Source organism: Prosopis cineraria, unplaced genomic scaffold, assembly GCF_029017545.1.
Source record: "Prosopis cineraria cultivar Desert tree isolate PC_DT_omini unplaced genomic scaffold, ASM2901754v1 PC9, whole genome shotgun sequence".
Taxonomy (NCBI): domain Eukaryota; kingdom Viridiplantae; phylum Streptophyta; class Magnoliopsida; order Fabales; family Fabaceae; genus Prosopis; species Prosopis cineraria.
In genome coordinates, this window is record NW_026555340.1 from 8,928,289 (window position 1) to 8,943,819 (window position 15,531).

Below are 15,531 nucleotides of genomic sequence, written 5' to 3' on the forward strand. Positions count from 1 at the left end.
TGGGACTCCTCTCTCCTCCAGTAGTTGCAACTTCCCACCAGTAATTATTCACTGTGATGTAGTAATTCTGTGATTGATTGTGGCAAAAACACTATCATTCAACTCTGACTATGGATCGTGGGCCCCTCATTTTGAGTGGTCACCGACCCAGCTGGAACAAGATCCTTGTGGACCCTACCGCCCTTCCCATGATCACGTCTCTTTTAGTCGCCTAGCCTTCCACGTCCACATTCATCCATCAAAATAAAATATAACTTGAATAGATCTTTTTCTAGACCAAAAACTGAATAGTAGATCACAAATTAATTTTTTAAAAAGAAATTAGACTTTTATGTTTTAAAGAATAGTAATATTAGTATGACTTTTCATGGAATTTATATTAATTATATTAGACTGAAAAATAAAAAGAATGAAGCTAGCTAGAGTTAAAAATGTGGTGGTTCTTCAAATTGAACTTGTGGGGATGTTTTTTATGAAAAAGGGAGAAAGCTAAGGTAGGGATGGGACGATGAGAAATTTCCAAAATTCAGCCAGAATATTGAACTAATGAGTGGCCTAGATCCGTGGCGATGGATGGTACGAAGAGCAGAAAGGGTTTATGAGAATCCATTTGTGATATTTAGTAGGCCAGACAGGATGTCAAACTGAAAAGGGAAGTGAATTTCGATCTTTATAGTCTTTTTGGTTAGATTAGTGATCGAATTAATGATATAATAATTTAATAAAAATGTTGTCAAATGTTTACATGTAGTATATTTGAAAAATAAATCTGCAGTGTGTCTAGTTTAATAAAATAACATAATATGATAATAAGTCAACAAAATTATTGCCAAACATAGGTAGGTCTTAGTTAAGTCAGGCCTAAGCAGGTTCAAAACCATATTTATACTTACAGCTGTGAATATCTTCCTTGAAAAATAATCCTGAAATCATATATTCGTTTGAGAGGTTGAAAAATGAACTTGGCTTTTAGAAGGATAACATTTTTGAAATTTTCTGGGTTTTAAAAGTTTGTTAGCCTTTTTTATATCAAGTTCAAACCCACTCAATTTTCTAAAATATTTCAGTTTCATGTTTAATGGTGGTTCAATTCTAGTCTAACCTAACTCAATTTAGTTAATCTGTTTTCATTAATGGATTTTGACTAATTTCTCCTAGTTGCAGTACTTCGATATTTTCATTTGCCCTAAGTTGTCAATAATATTTTGCTTCAATCTTCTGCGCTGCAATGAACTACCAAAAAAGGAAAAAGAAAAAAAAGGGGAAAAGCACAGCCAAAAACCAAAACATGAATGAGAATAATTGATAACGTAGCTGAGCATGCCTCGCAAGAATTCAAATCGATAATATTACCTGTTAACAATGCAACTACCACTCATCATTTTCCCCTCCAATTCAGCACGCTTATTTATTACTTAAATTTTACATCCTTTAACCTCAGGATTTGAGGTGTCTGTTGCCTTCTCTATTGTCCCATCTAAAGCCAAAATCTCAGTTTTTCATTTCAATTAATGTTCATATACTTTTCTTTTCATATTCTCCAGCTCACTTCTTAATTTGGGTGTTAAAATATGAAATGGGATTTCGGAAAACAGAGGAATTATCCAGAAAGCAGTCGAGATAATCAAGTTCACCATATTGCAAAATTTTCAAATGACTATAAAAGAAAATTGGCTTTGCTTGGCAAACAAGCTAAGCCATGTGATTTTGTAACCCATCTCTTCAATCTGTTTGCAAAGATTAAAAAAACTGACAAGAGAAGATTGATGCAGAGGCAAGGGAATGATCTACCATGCATGTGTGAAAACACATGTTTTCTGTTTTGATCTTATACTAGACAATAAAATCACCAAAACATATCAAAAGTACTTTGTTTTTTTAAACTGTTGTGAACAAAATGATGTTTTCAACAATTTATGGTTCTTCCTAATGTTCCATTAATTCTTGTAGGAATATTATTATTAATAATTTCATTAATTATATTTTAAAGATTTTTATCACAAGATGTACAATCTTCTGAATTTTGGTTTGATTCTTTTAGACCTTTTATATCACACCCCGATACTAAGGGTATGATTGGCATAAAATCTGAGATAAACTCACATTTTATAAGCCTTAATTAACTAGATATTAGGCTAAATTATTGATAAATAATTCATATATAATTATAAAGTTTATAAAGTCTTAAATATTTTATAGAACTTTCGGAAAAAACTCCCCTACAATTTAGACATCTCGAAATTCTTACAATAGCAAAACCTATCAACCAATTCAGCAAAGGAAACTAGTTCCACACCAACAAATTACATAACAACAAAATAAAACTAAGATCTAACTACGGTATATGTAGAATACTAAACTATAATTGTATAGTGTAATGCTTATTTACATCAAACTAAATGTCAACATGTGCTTCTACTATCCAAAGCAATAGTGCCTCTTGATAATTAATAGGAGGTGCAAGGTCAGTTACAATATCTTATACCAAAGAAAATTTTTCAATGAGTAGCGTCCCAATTGAAATTTAAGGGCAAAAATAATAACAATAATAATTAAAAAAACTTAAATAAAATAAATTAATTAGATCTTAAATCTCATAGGTCTCATGATTTTATGTAAATATATAAATCATATATGCATGAATCTAGTTAATGATGACATAGCATTAGAATTTCACTTTCAAACTACAATGTATTTTATAAACAATTGAGAAATATGAAGCTCTTTTCAAGATCTAAACATAAAAAAATTACAACTCATTCAACAAATATCATTTTGAATAAATGGCAGTTTTCAAGACTCACTTTAACACACACACACACACACTTTTATGGGACTTGACTAGAATGATTGAAAGATATAAAACATATATCAAATTTCTCCTAGCCTTATTCTAGAATACACGTACATCTTGATTCAACAAATACTGAAGTGAAATATCATTGAATGGAATAATTAAAGCAAGGTTCGAAAATGAAAGCTTGTGAGTGACTTGCTTCATTGATGATCAAGATTTTGGTGAATGGTAAACTAAGAGTTACATCTGAAACTTAAATGCATTATTTACAATTGAGACTCTTGAATTTGAATTGTTTAGATATATATTTGTAACACATTTTTTAAAAAAAGTTTAAAACTTAACTATCATGAATTTGATATTTTAAAATCTAACTATTATTCTCCCTTATGAAAAACAATGGTCGCTATCATAATAATTTATATTTTATTATCTTACTCCCTTTAATTCAAAAACAATGTACTACCTATTACTATAGGATAAGAAATTAACTCTTAAAAACTTTTAAATTCAATTTCTCATTAGTTTAAACTAAGAGAAAATAAGGTGGAATCAGAGGTTAAGGCAGTACAAGAATTATTCGATAAGTAATAGGTTGGAAACATTGTTCTTGCTCCCAAAATTACATGCCCTGGTAGAACACCATCTCTTCTACATGCCTGAGCTTCTTTTTTTTGTTTTTCTTTCTATTTTCATGAACCCTACACATCCTAATTTATCAAAATTATGTGCCATAAGCCACGGCGCATCCTGCACTAGCTACGATGCTCACATGTTCTACTTCACAATGCTATTCTCCTACTCTAATCTGTTCATATAACACCTTAAAGAGTCAAAATAACATTCCACCATCCAAAACCCTAATCTCACATTAAATTTCTAATTCATCCTTTAATTAGTATTAATGCTAGAATCAAGAATTTAGAATGTTACAATACTCATGCTTTTGCCACATATTTCATGCCATAATTGTTGGATTGGGAGGGGGTGTGTAGTAGAAGAATTACTTAAAACCTTGAAACCCTAATCACAATCGCGAACTAATTGAATTTGTATAAGTCAAGGTGATTAGAAGAAGTATCTTTTTGTATGTTGAACTTCCAAGCTTCCCTCAAGTGCTTGGATCTTAGAAGCAGATAATGCAGATCAGCTCCCTCTACTGATATCCACACGAATAGCTTTCAACATAAACAATATGCTAGTACTCCAAACATCCATTTGTCTTTTTAAATGTCAAACTTCTCTTTTTCTCTTAGATATTTCAATTACTGTCATTGTGTTTTGCCGTCAGGACTCTTTCTAACTCTTAGGAAGCATGTTCCTCTTTATATTATATATAGATTAGGCTTTTTATCTTCTCTTATGAGCCAACAAAAATTTAATTTAATTTATCTCATAAATTAAATATATGAAATCATATCTTATTTGAATTTATCTCATAAAATTCAAATTATAGAACTTATATGATATCCTCTCATATCATGTTAGTTATTAAATTTAATTTATCATATAAAACTAAATTTAAAACTAACACAATATAATATAATATAATATAATATAATATAATATAATATAATATAATTATCAGATACACACACAAAAATGTATATATAAAATATTATATCTTGAATTTTATATTTCATATATATATATATGTATGTATGTATGAATATTTATTAGATAAATATTTAAATACATACATACATAGATATATATATATATATATATATATAATTCATTTACCCTAGACAAAGAATTACATTCATTGAATCTAGATACATTTTAAATTCAAGGAATTTGGATATTATAGCTTAAGTTAGGCTGTTCTTGTGTGCAACCCTGTAGGCTCATATAAAGTTAGCAGTAGGCCAATAACATTACTAACCCACAAGGCACAAGTGGCTTTTAGCAAGATATTGTGACTACCCAATTCGTAAAGGGATTGATGATCCGATGTAACCTATCATATAACAGTATTACATCCCTTTTGTTTCGTGATATTTCAGTCAAATGTAAAACATTGAATTGTCATTCTTCTTTACTAAACCATTACTTTCTCAATCTTTGAGTGGATCGATTATAGTAATGGAAAAAGTCTTTCCATTATAGCATGGCTATACATTTTCTCATTTTTACTCATTGAGCGGCCCAGTAATATTTCTCAATTAATGTGAGATATAAATTTTATCTTGACCACTCATATTCCTTTACATGAATATCACTAAATTCAATCATAGCCTTTATAATCACCTGGTTAAAAGTGACTTTTGACTAAGTTAAAGTTTAGTGGCCATCATATAGGAATCCATGATGATCTCATGTCAAAGGGTTTAGTGACATGGTTAGATATGAGATAAGCTTATGACTTGTACCATGTAGCTTTCTCATAGCAGGTCTACCCAGCACCTTGTACCCTTTCAAGTGCCTATGACTTTGAATCATATTTTTATAATTAATTAAAGTCATATTAGTCTTTTGTAACAATACTGGCTACCTGTCTAGCAGGCCATGACTACTACTGGGCTGACCCACATCACTACAGCAGAAGCTAGCTTTTCCCAAGGTGGTACTTGGGTTATTTATCACCTCATCGAAGAGGTCTTTTAAAACCTTCCTAGACTCAAACCTCCAACCTCTACTGCCTTAACGAAGTTGAGGTTAAGTAAAATATGTATAATTAAAATTGGCATAATTATTGTGAGAGGATGGGAGTTCACCCTAGTATTGTTGGGATATATTGTATGAAACCATATAGTACACTAGCACTATATAGGCTTTAATGCTCAGTCTTTCTTGTTTGGAGGTTCCAATACTATCTTGGTAATAGGTTAGGCATATGACACCTTATTTATTTGATAAAGGGGGATTCTGTGGTTTGAAAATGGGTGAAGGTTATAAAGTTCCTACTTAATCTGGACTTTACCATCATAATCACAACTATTACAATACAATCACCATCGCATATCAGAGTAATAGCCCTTGATTCATTTTCAAAATGCGAGATCCCAACTTCTTTAAACATATATTCAAATAAGAGGGTTAGTAGAAGCGTAAACACAAATTTCAAGACTTAAAGGGGCACTATTATTTTATTAGAAACGTGCCATATGCTGTAGCTTACTCCACCATGCACCTTGGTATGCAATACAGACCAACGATTATGTTCTTCTATGTGCCATGTGCCACGGTGTGGCACACAATGAGCTACAGCACATATAATAGCAAAATTTGCTATCATATGACTGTTAGATAGGGAGGCACAGTGGAAGATTAAAATTTTAAAGTCCCTATCCTAATATGGACCGAACGAACTCGTTTAAGTCAAAGTGGATAAAAGAGTTACCTTTTAATTCTTTGAAGTTGGCACACGTTTGGATCTCAGAAGCTGACAACGTAGATCTACTCCCTTTATCAGTATCCACACAAACAGCTCTCTAACTCGAATAGCATGCTAGCGCTCTCAGCGTCCGTTCTTCTTTGAACGTTAATTTTCCTTTCTATAGGGTGTTTCATGGCTCTTAGAGTGTTTTTACCGTCAGAACTTTTCTAATTCTCTCATCCTTCATAAGGACGTCTCTATCTATATATAGTATATAGATAAGAGTTTTCGTCTTCCACTAAAAGCTCACAAAATTTAATTAAATTTATGAGATAAATTTAATCTATAATATCATATTTAATTTGAATTTGTCTTATAAATTTAATTATAAAACTAACATGATATTCTCTTATATAATGTTAGTTATTAAATTTAATCTATCATATAAAATTAAATTTAAAACTAACATAATATAATATAATATAATATAATATAATATTATATATATATATATATATCACATATACATATTATATATATGATATATATATTTCAAAATATATATATATATATATATTATACTATCTATATTTAATTTTATATATCATATACATATATCATATATATATATATATCTGATATATATATACACATATATGAATATATATATATTTATATATAAAATTATATTTTAAATTTTATATTTCATATAAATATATATATATAAATATTTATCAAATAAATATTCAAATATATATATATATATATATAATTCATTCACCCTATATTACATTCATTGAATCTAGACATATTCCAGATTCAATGAACTTGGACATTATAGCTCAAGTTGCGCTGTCTTTGTGTGCAACCCTGTAGGCCCATATGAAATTGGCAGTAGGCTAATTACGCTATTAGCCCACAAGTCATAAGTGGCCTTTAGCAAGACATTACAACTACCCAATTCACATGGGGATCAATAATCCAATGTAACCTATCATGCAACCATATCACATTCTTTTTGTCACGCGATATTTCAGTCAAGTATGAGACATAGAATTGTCATTCTCCTTTACCTGACCGTTACTTTCTCGATTTTTGAGTAGACTGACAGTAGCAATGGAAAAAAACCCTTTCCATTATAGTATGGGCCATATATTTTCTCAGTCTTACTCATCGAGGCGCCCAGTAATATCTCTCACTTAATGTGAGAGACAAATTCCATCTTGACCACTCGTATTCCTCTGCATGAATATCACTAAACTTAATCATAGCCTTTATAATCACCCGGTCAAAGGTGACTTTTGATTAGGTCAAAGTTTAGTGGTCATCATGTAGGAATCCATGATGATCTCAGGTCAAAGGGCTTAGTGATATAGTTACATATGAGATAAGCTTATGACTTGTAGCATACAACTTTCTCATAGCGGGTCGGTCCAGCACCTTATACTCTTTCAAGTGCCTATGACTTTAATTTATATCTATATAATTAATCAAAGTCATATTAGTCTTGTTTCATCTTTGATCCCTCAAAGATGATCGACTAGGAACATTTAGGACAATTACTATAGTTTGTCCAAGGATATAGTTATCATATTAAACATGTAATTATTATGATAACAAAAGAGAAATTCATTAAATAATAATGTGCATAGTACAATGATTGGCCCTAGGGCATAATTTCCAATAATGACAGCTTGGAAGATGAACTTTCGTCGCATGCCATTTCCACATCTGACATTCAGTTGGAGTGATTCAAGCTCCCACACAAAGCTTATAACATATTCTATCTAATGGGATAAGTTTGGACTCGAACCGATGTTCTAATCTAAAATTGGACATCTAGGTGCATTTCTTTCAAAACTTGCACCTTAAGTGCTCAATTCTCATTCTTTGTCCTATTAGATCAGTCCGAGCCTTGAATTAAGTCTAAAAGAACTATATACACCTGATTGACACTTTTAATCTCATATATCACATCAATAACTCATTTTGACCTCTCAAGGCCACATTACACAATTGTGGACTTATATGAGGAATACACAAACAATCACATATAAACATAGACTTGTTCTATTTTCAACCATCAACTTTCACATATGGGGCTCCACTTGACCATATGGTTGGGAATTATAAATATACTCAACTATTCTAAATGAGGCTCAGCCTCACCATTTGTGTCAAGTTCTCACATATACACATAATTTAACATAACAATTCACATACATACAAGTGAAACAAGTTATTAATAACATATACTTGCTTGATTGGCATCTTGACCTACCTACGTACTCACTACTATGGTACCCTCAATGAGATATAAAATCATACATACAAGCAAGTTTCATTCACAATTCATATACACATTCACATATCATTCCAAATATACTTATGCATCTTAGTTGGTAACTCAAATTCTAGATACAACTTTATACATTTATTCTACACAATTGGTAGTTGTACTATTACCAAGTGAGGCTATTCTTTCCTCCCTTCCTTTTCGGCCTTCTCGTGCTCTCTTCACCTGTGTACAAAAGTAATGAAGAGAGACATATGTCCTAATAACTTGGATATAACCCAAATATCGGTTAGTAAGAAAAATCATAATAAGAGATAAAGTAGCATCTATTTTAGTAAAAGTAGTATAATATGCATATATAAGAATTCATCCATAACCATCCATCATGCTCATGCTCATGCATTTCTAGTTTCACCTAGCGGATCAAGCTCTACGCTCAAACTAGGATTTCAAGTCTTATGTGAAATAGGGCCCACCAAACTATTGTTTAGACTAAGTATCCTCTTCGCATATAGGTGGTCTCCTAAGTCTATCATAGCAAAGTCAAGCTCTATACTCAAGACCTTTAAGACTTCCTAGCCTTACACAGAGTAAGACCACGACCCTCCTATCCTAATCTAAGGTACACTCGTGGATCATTATCCTTAGGTCAGTCATAGCAAAGTCAAGTTCTACGCTTGAGATCTTTAGGATCTCCTAGGTCCTTCCTAGCAGAGTCAAGCTCTACACTCATGACTTTTAGGACTTCCTAGACTTGCATAGAGTAGGGCCTTGACCCCCTACCCTAATCTTGGGTATACTCGTGGATGCAATGCTTATGACTATGCATATGTCTTTTCAGATTTATTTCATACATTACTCACACACCCATATGCATATACTTTCACAATACTACTACTTTATCAATTCATAATACAATGCATATAGTTATATAAAAATACTTGTAAACAATTTACAAATGAATAAGTAAAAAGATTATTCCAGTTACCTTTTACCCTTACTACTGAGGTTTTCAATCACATTAAGCTCCAAGAGGTAGATTCTTATGAGCAATTTCATAAATGCTCAATCTACACAATATAATGTTCCTTAGTCAATTCTCAACATTTAGTACAGGCATTGATTCGGCTAAATTGAATCCATTAATACACAACTAGAATTTACTTAATCCTGGTTATCCTAATAGCATTGCGCTATATTACACTAGCCATCCTCTTTAAGCCTTTTATTACTTTTATTAATTCTAATGCATTTCACATCAAACTTTTACCCTCTTTCAACTTATCAATTTAAGCTAAATCAAGCCTATAGCTTCAAACTTAACTATTAACTCTTAAACTAGTCGCAAAATCTTAATTTAACTCCCAAGAATCTTTTTATCACTAGAGGATAAGAAAACAACTCCTTAAAACTCCCTAATTCAATTTCTCTATATCTCACCTAAGACAAATTAAGGTAGATAGGAGCATAGGGCAGTACGAAATTACCCAGTAAGTGACAAGTCAGAAACACCTCTCAGGTGCCAAAAATTTCTTGCCCTAGTAGAGTAGAACTTCTTCTCTTCTCTTTCATGCTCTTTTCCATCTCTTCTTTGTAAGCTTTACGAGTTGACCACATCTCATTTATCTAATTTCTATGCCATGCACCATGGTGCATGTAGCATAAGTCATGGTGTCTGGCACAGTAAAGAGAATCTCATTGCTGCTTACACGCTTTGCTCCAAACCACTATTCTTCCACTTTCTTATCCATTCAACAGTCCAACAAGTCAAAATGCTAATTTACCACCCAAAATCCTAATTATTCAATCAATTCACTAATTTACTAATTTACCCTTAATTAGCAAATAGTTTTGGATTGAGAGTTCAGGATGTTACATAATGAAGAGTAAAAATTCAAGAAGTAGAGAGGAGAAGGGAAGAGGAAGCTTACCCAAGCAAGCCTAGCAAAGCCCTTTGACTTCTCTCTCAAACTCTCCCTCAAATTTCTTTCTATTTCTACTTGAGATAACTTTCTACAAATTTTAAAATTCGTTGTGTCCGCTGCAGTGCATAGCACCTTTTGCCATAGCAAAGAACACAATCCAGGAACCCTAATTAAGCCCATTAATTTGGCCCAAGATGGTCCAAATAGCCTCTCTAGTCCCCTTCTAAGCCTCATATGTGGTCCGATAGATACAAATGGCCATCCAATTACCCTACTCAATTTATTTAGGACCTAGATTAATTAATCAAACCATTTATCAAATTTAATTAATCCTATTCTAATTTTTTTTTTGAATGTTACAACTCTCTCCACCTATAGAAATTTTGCCCCCAAAATTGGACAAACTCAGCAAAACAATCATTCACGAGTAACAGAGAAAAAAAAACCAAATAATCGATAAACAATTAACCAAATAGTGCAACTAGCAAAACAATCATCTGATCAACCAAATAGTCGCCCACAAGAAATCAAACACATCTAAGCAAACAATAGGGATACTGCTAACGCATCTTCTCCTCAACTTCCTAAGTGGCATCCCTGGCATCATGCCCTTCTAAAGTACTTTGACTAACTAAATAGTCTTGTTCCTAAACTTCTTGTCTCAATCTACTTCAGTTCCATTTGTTTAGGTAGGGTTCTCACGAAACTCAACACCCTTAGGCTCGATGATGTGATAGATAAATATTTACCCTCCAAAGAAATCCAGATTTATTGAAATAAGTTATTAAGACTTTCACATTATGTATAAAATATTCATCCTAATTTTCGAAACTGAAAAATATTTTTTGGAATAATGAAACATTTTAATTATATATATTGATATCTTTATAAAAATCAAAATACATTGAAAATTCTTAGCATTAATTATACAAAATGACAACAATGAAAAACCAATGTCTGAAATAGACCTCCATATCCCACAAGTCGGCATTGTATAAAATAACGTAGAAATTATAGATGATAATATGTCCAGAAGTTAATTAAGGAGGTCACAACTTGAACAACTACAATGAAAACAAATATATCAACTCTTCCCATTACGTAAAAAATAAGTTAGAAAGAAATGATCATATTTCCACATTACTTAAAAGAGTGTTCATTCACAAAAGTAGACAAACATGATTAAAAAAAAGTTAGAATAAAGGTTAAATCACAATGTAAACAGATTATATTATCAAGTTTTAGTTACCAATTTATCTAATGGTAGGAATTTATACATAAAAAATAATGCAATGATAATTTCAATTAGAAATAATTTATATATATATAAACCTAAATTGGATTAAACAATTTAAGAGAAATAACTATGTCATTTATATTTTCAAAACATTAGAAAATCAGGAACAAAAAAAAGGTCATATAAACAGTCTTAACATGCACAAGCCAATAAAAACAAACATATCCAGTTTTCCACAATATTTAAATGTCTAGTAGTTAAACTTGTGGCCTACAAGATAAGACCTTCATGATACTGAAATAATGTCCTGTAAAATTTGGGTGCACAAGAAAGTCATGATATTGGAGTATTAGACAATGGCAATGAATTGATATGTCAAATTTTCCACATCGTGCGCGTAGAAGGAGACTTGTAGACTGCTAAATAAGTTTAGAAAATGATGATAAAATCTTGAAAAGGTTTTAATACTTTGAAAAGTCCATGACAATAGCTAGATAACAATGTTGAAAACCAATGCCTCTAATTTCCCCATATGACATTGATATACTTGATTTAATACTTGTCTCCTAACAAAAGCAAGGGTGCAATAGAATTATAGTCAAGAAAAAATGATGGTAATATTGTGCACGTGTATACCCTCAAAATTAAAGACTAAATAATATTAATGAAGCCATAAAATTGAATTGAAAGGTAAAGAATATCAAAGCAAAAGCAAATAATAAGAAAAAGAATCAATTACTTTATGTTGATCTTTTTAATGTCAGATTTGCAGCAGTTTCTTGTTTCATATGTGACCATACTTCTTTAGTGTTTAAACAATAAATGCTAAAGAGTTATATATATATATATATATATATATAATACCTGAGTTTTACCACATCCTCGTTGAAGTTTCTTCACACATAAAGTTTTATTTTCAAAAAGAAATGGTCAATGAAAATGATACTCAACAATTTTCTAATAGAAAATTGTTTGAGTATGTATTCCAAAACTATAAGTTATGATAATAAGTATATAATTTTTTTATAAAGACAAAAGAATATTAATATATAGATGTTGCCTTTTATCATATTTGGATATTCATTTTTATTATGGATGATTATTGTTTAATTGAAGTGTATATATTTTAAATAATATATTAAATTATTCATAACTAGCTTGACCACCATTTAATAAACAGCCTAGTTTTTCATATACAACGTCAATCTATATAAAAAGAATGTCATCACTAATAAAAGTTAGTCTAATCAGTAAGGATTTAACCTATAGCACAAGATTATGGGTTCAAATTCAATTGTCGATATGGTCCAACTCACTTAAACTTTTGCTTATAAAAAACACCATATGTTAATTTGATTTAGAATCTTCCCTATACTTTGAATTTTGTATTATATTATCTACTACATTAATTGGCAATGATGTGTAAAATATTATTAGGCTAAATATAAAAAGATAAATTGTCATACACAACAAATAAGGGTTCATTTATTGAATAAACTTGAAAAAGTTACAAAATATTCTCAATCGAAGTAAAAAATTATATACCACTAGTGCATGATGTGTATCTTTATTCTAATTCATGAATCACTTCTAACTCTAAATTTAATTGTCTTGGAGGAATAATGGTACTTGTACTATTGGCTGATGCAGCAAAGTCAAAAGAGTTGGAGGCACTTTCAATTTATCTACTTCTCCTTCAAGCATTTGTATGACTGTTTTCATTGATGGACGGTTTGTTGGATGCCACTGAATACACCAAAGTCCCACAATTGCTAGTTTCTTTGCAATCTTAATGTCATCTTCATCTTCTATGCAAATATATTATATCTCCTTCTTCAATTAAATTATGGATCCATTCTGGATATAAAACTGCAAAATTTCTTGATTTGTATCAACATTTTTTCTTCCACCAACCATTTCTAGCAATAAAATTCCATAACTATAAATATCTGATTTGTATGACACATTTCCAAAGTTCGAGAGAAAACTTCAGGCGCAATATAACCTAAAGTTCCTCTTGCTGCGGTGATTGATATCGTGCTTTGATTTTTAGAACACAATTTAGCTAAACCAAATCAGAAATTTTAGAAGTAAAATTGTGATCCAATAAAACATTACGAGGATTGATGTCAAAGTGAATAATCCTATAATCACAGCCTTGATGGAGATATTCAATTCCTTTGGCTATCTGAAGAGCTATTTGTTGTAACTTTAGCCATCCGAGAAATTCTTTTTTCTTGTCCGCAGAAGTTTGAAACTTTTGGAGGGAGCCATTCGGAAAATAGTCATAGACGAGAGCATGGAAAAAATGATAACGGAAAAACCCAACAAACGAACAACATTGATGTGATGGATTTTACCAATAGCTTGCACTTCATTAATGAAGTCTTTACCATCACTGTCTAAATTCTTGAGTACTTTCACGCTACCGGAATATCAGCAGATAGCTTACCTTTATAGACTGTTCCATGAACTCCTTCACCTAATTTATCTTTGAAATGGTTCGTGATTCTTTTGATATCGGCATGAGAAAATCTGGTAGGTTCAATGCCTTGTAATCCTTCAAAAATTTTTTCCACTCTTTCTTGATCATCTCGTTTCCTTTTGAAGTAGCACCACGCAATAAGCAACAACACCAGTGGGATTGAACCTGTAGTTACAAGAGCGCATCAATCAAGGAACATTGCCAAAACAATAATAAATTAAACTAGAGGGAAAACATAGTCAACTATTATCACCTGTAGCAGTTGGTAAGACTATTCTCAGCCCCTTGTTATGCGCATTTGTTGTTGTTGGTTTCGACCACTTGAATCTTAAGGAGTTTGTCCGAAAGCCATGTATCATGAAAGCATGTGAGAATATTGGGGAAGCCGTCTGAAACATGGCAGTGCAGGAAACTAGGTCCCAGCTCAGGACACTATCATAGGAAGTAATAGCGTGAATTGGGCAGGCGAACATATCCTGTGCATCATGTGAGTCAGGAATACCATATTTTTTGCGGTATCTTGACCCAGACGAAGAACAATTGAAGAAAGTAACATCCATATAGTCATCGTGATCATATTCCAAAGGATAAATATTGGATGAATTGTCGAGATGACGTTGTAGAAACAGTGTGGGAAGACAATCTTCTGGATCCTGTACTTCTAAGATGTGAGAGTCATAGTCTATGCGTGACGTCGAGACTTACTCCTTCAAGAGCAGGAATTGACGGGAACTCAACTTTCCTTCCTTTGTCTTTGAGTTGGAATGGAAGAGTTTCACCATTGCCTGGTTTCAGAAGCAGCATCAGTATTTGGATGATCGCCATCAACAAAAATCTGTGGTAGTAATGCATATTGGAAGGAGTTTTCACAATAACTGAAGAACTTTGATTCGGATTTTCCTTTGTATTAAGCAACTTATGGCATATATAATTTTAAATGAAGGCAGCCCTGGGAAATAATGAAAGATTCAACTGGGGGAGGTGATTTCTGAATATGACAGAATGTTCAAGTCGTCTGTATCAAGTCATGCTAAAGTCTTTTCCTAACACAATTAATGTGGTAAAAGAAGATGCAAGGAAAATTCACAAGTCAGGCCCACCTGAAAAAGTGGCGATCACAAATGTATAAAAAAAATTATTTAATAACACTTATTTCCTCAAACATTTAGAAACACTTCTAAAGCATTTAGATAATGGCAAATGTAAAGCATCTTAATTAAAATTACTGTGAGGAACTTATGGGACTCTGTCTAATTACATGCATCTTGCATTCACGCTTAAATCTTGTGTGATTTTGGTCCCCAAAAAAAAAAAAAAAATCATCCGTGTAAAGAAATATACCTGATTGGCAAGGAAGATGCAAGGAGCTAGACAGCTTAACTAACAAGTTTTCTAAAGATATGTTATTTGACATGAATATTGATGAAAGAGCTAGTGGTGAAAATATCAAAATCGAAAAATTATAACTAAAA

The 15,531-nt window shown here is 31.7% G+C and overlaps 1 pseudogene; it reads right to left on the reverse strand.

The window, feature by feature from the left end:
• Positions 1 to 13,057: 13,057 nt before the first annotated feature.
• On the reverse strand, positions 13,058 to 15,018 carry LOC129319242 (rust resistance kinase Lr10-like; annotated as a pseudogene).
• Positions 15,019 to 15,531: the final 513 nt, after the last annotated feature.